Source organism: Solanum tuberosum, unplaced genomic scaffold (assembly GCF_000226075.1).
Source record: "Solanum tuberosum cultivar DM 1-3 516 R44 unplaced genomic scaffold, SolTub_3.0 scf00017, whole genome shotgun sequence".
Taxonomy (NCBI): domain Eukaryota; kingdom Viridiplantae; phylum Streptophyta; class Magnoliopsida; order Solanales; family Solanaceae; genus Solanum; species Solanum tuberosum.
This window is the reverse complement of record NW_006238943.1, coordinates 355,219-359,209: the sequence shown is the minus strand read 5'-3', so window position 1 is coordinate 359,209 and position 3,991 is coordinate 355,219.

Below are 3,991 nucleotides of genomic sequence, written 5' to 3'. Positions count from 1 at the left end.
CATAGACACTCATATACATGAAATCAATAAGATAAATGTTTCATCTTGGGCATTTTTGCTTTCAATAAGTAAATTATAAAGAAATTTTAATGAAAATATGTATAAGATCTTTAAAATTGTTTATAAAAATAATATATTAAGTATGTATATTAATAAAATATATGTATATAATTCATCGGTTCGGTTCGGTTATTTCTTCGGGTTTTTTCGAATAATACCATAACCAAACCAAATACTATCGGTTTTCAAAATTCTAAAACCAAACCCAAATAAAATCGGTTTTATTTTATCGGTTTGATTTGGTTTTTCGATTTGGATCGGTTTTTATTCAAACCGTGAACACCCCTAATTGACATGATGAAATAGAAATTACCCTAAATCATCTAGCCAACCTGTTATAACGATTTAAATTAAATAACACGGAAAAAAAATTAATACACTAAGTTTTTATTATGCCCAGATACTGATAATATATTATACCAAACATTTATTTTGTTCCCTAGCTTTAATTTATTCCATGCATATATTCTACATGTAAACCACTCACAAAAGTCCAGTCAGAAGTGACACAATTTTACCTTTGCTGTCCAATGTTTACCAATGTGATTGTTTAACTAATATTCTCTCCATCTAAAAAGGAAAAAAATGTATAGATTTACTCTATTTAATGTTAATTTGAATTCAAAATTGATTCCTTAATTTGTTATTACGATAAAGACAGTTCGATGCATAAAGCATTTCACGTTAACAAAAATGAGTGTCAAGTAGATAGTTAACTCTAATGTAAGTATTAGTGATTGCTTTCACGATTCGAATTAGTGACCTAACTATAGGTCATACGAAGATAATTTTACCGTTACTTCAAGGTCTACCTTGTAATTTGTTGTAATAGTGAAAAAAGAAACCGGTTGATTCTAAAATTTAAAAAAATGTACATATCGATGCAATAAGTTCTCATTGCTTCGGCAAATCGGAGGAAAGGTCGAACCATAATAGGATCTATTGTAGCAATTTTATTATGTATTTATGTAAGAAATTGTTTCCACAGTTCGAACATGTGACCTTCTAATCACATAATAATATAGCTTTATTTATCAATTACATCAAGGCGATGGTGACATATCTAATTAATCAGAAAGATTAATAAATAAGTTCTTAAAATAGAATTTTTCTTTTTAGGTCATGATTTCTTATGGTGCAGGTTGTTTAAAATTTTGTTTAATACCAAATACAGTAGTTTAAACTAATTTTAATTTGCATTACCTAAATAATTCAATTCACTAATGGAAAATACTTTCTAAAAGTCCATTTTATAAGAAAGTGTGGATCATATTACCCCATGTGTCAAATTTAAATACTTCTTTTCGTTTAAAATTTGTCAATTGATATGATAATTTTTAATACGTGTGATGCATTATAAAAAGTAAACAATAATTGGTTTTAGATAGGTTAATCTCTTAATTATTAGGCCTACTATAAAAATAAAATAAAATAAAATAAACCAATAAAGAAGTTTGGAAGATGATTGAATTGTGACATGTGTTATATTACTAAAAATTAAATTACCTTTATATATATAATATTATACGGAGGAAGATAATATATATTTTTTGAATAAATTGTGCCACTATCGATTTAGTATCATAATTAAATTTATAGATGGGTTTGAATTTAGGACGGTGGTGATTTAAAGACTTTATTTAAATATCACCAATTAATAAATATTTGATTGTATTAGTTTCAAGCTATCATCGATGAATCCATGATTTAAACTTGATCATTTAAACTTTTATTATACATTTAAAATTGTTAATTCAAATTTAGTATTTATTAAAAAAAAATAGTGAGTTTTTAACATGGTTATGATTTGTATTAAAATGTTATATTCGAATAAACTCGACAGTTAAGAGTAGCACCCATCCTTGCAAGTGAATCTATGACGCGCGCTCAAATTATTATTTTCAAAACTAAAATACTGAGATAATCATATTGATTAATTTGAATCAAATTTATGGAAACATTTTTTGTTTAATTTGACATGTGATTTTTTAAATCTGAAATTCAAAAATCCAAATCAAATCTTTTATATCTAATTGGGGTGGGGGTGGGGCTACCATATATTTGGTGGGAACTTTCAAATTAGTATTTTAGACCCAAAAAGAATCAATATTATCTTTATTGGTGAGTAGGGTCTTAAATTGATTTTCCATATCAACAGTGAAAAAGTAAAGTGGGCTAAAATATAATATATGAAACTTTAAACTCCTCAGAGGCAATTACCTATTCAAGTATTCAACTCACCACTTTTAATTACATAATGAGTACCTCACTTTTGTTAGGTGAAGGTGAATTGCACCTCTAATTTTTCATTTGTTACATTAACCGATCCCTTGGAACATTCTCGAAAGAAGATGATGAACCTCTTCGATTTGATCTTCGAGAAAGTCAAGTAGCACCTCGGATTGATCACGAGAAAGAACGTCTCTTGATCACTTTACGTTGTGAACATGTTCCATGTCACTTAGTAAGTGGTGATTTTTCACTGATTATTCAACGTCAATTACTTACGTTTTTTTATAGTTCTTTAGTACATAGTTATCCTCAATCATATGGAATTTGTCACATTTCAGGTTTGTGTATCAAGAAACAAGATCGAGGCTAATAATAATAATGAAAAAGAAGTAAAAACGAGTTAAAATGACAAAATCGAGCTCAAGAACGAAAATTGTGAAGTACGTGGCGTGACACCACTCGTACTCACCTCGGCATGGTGGTTCGGGCGAAGACCTTTGACCTAGAAGGTTGCGAATAGATCGATTATTAAGGTTGCTTTTCTTCAATACATTAGTCTATAACTAGGCTAGAAGACCTCTTCTATATGTCTCGATTTCTGTTATTTTACCATTTAATTTAGAATACTTGAACAATCAATTCTTATTTTTTATCTCCACTTTTGATTTTCATGCTTTATCGCTCCGGATTCCGATCCATATGACCAGGGGTGGCTCGACGGTGTTAAAAAAAAGACATGTGCCTTAGGCCCCAAATTTAAGGGCCTCATTTTTAATAATAATAGGTTATAAGTAATTGTTTTTTTAACAAATATTGAATACTATTTGTAGAAAAAGTAAACTTTTCATGAAAAATGAAGGGATTATTGGAAGAGATTTGACATATTTGGAGTACTATATCTCATGAAAAATAATTTAAAATAAGAATGGTTATATCATCAGATGAAAACTAGAAGAAATCAATTATATAAAAGTTATTAACAATTTAAGTTTAAGGCCCCGTTTGATTTTTGCTTTAGGCCACTAATATGCTTGAGCCGCCCCTGCATATGACCTCCTCATCTGAAATATATTTTTCTTGATCGTCAAACTTAAGCTATAGCATCTGATGACTGTTAATCTAGTCAGATTTTTCTGTTTTTTCTTATTAACTATCAAAAAGGAATAAAGAAAAACAAATATACATCTAAAATAGCAGACAAAAAATGATCACTAGAGAGTTACATATAGATGGTTGTAAATTTTTATTTTATTTTTATAATTTGTAGTGAGAATGATACACCAATAACAATAATAATAAATTCAGAATAATTTTATAATACACTCTTGTCTCAAGTAAAGCATAATAAATAACAAGTCTGCACAACAAATATAAAAAAAAAAAAATGAAAACAATAACAATAACAACAAATTTGTTCTATGTGATCTCACAAGTGAAGTCTGAGCAAAGGGTAGTGTGTATACAATCTTGCCTCTACCTAATTGTGAAGGTAGATAAGCTATTCTCGATAGATCATCGACTCAAGTAAAGCATAACAAACAAATACATATACAAAGAAGAAGAAGAGAATAGTAACAACAATAAATAACACGATAACTGAAGCAAATGAAACAACATGTAATACTAAAATCGCTAGATAATACTAACAAAACTGAAAAGGAAACAAGACATGTTCGGACTACCTACTAACCTCCCATCA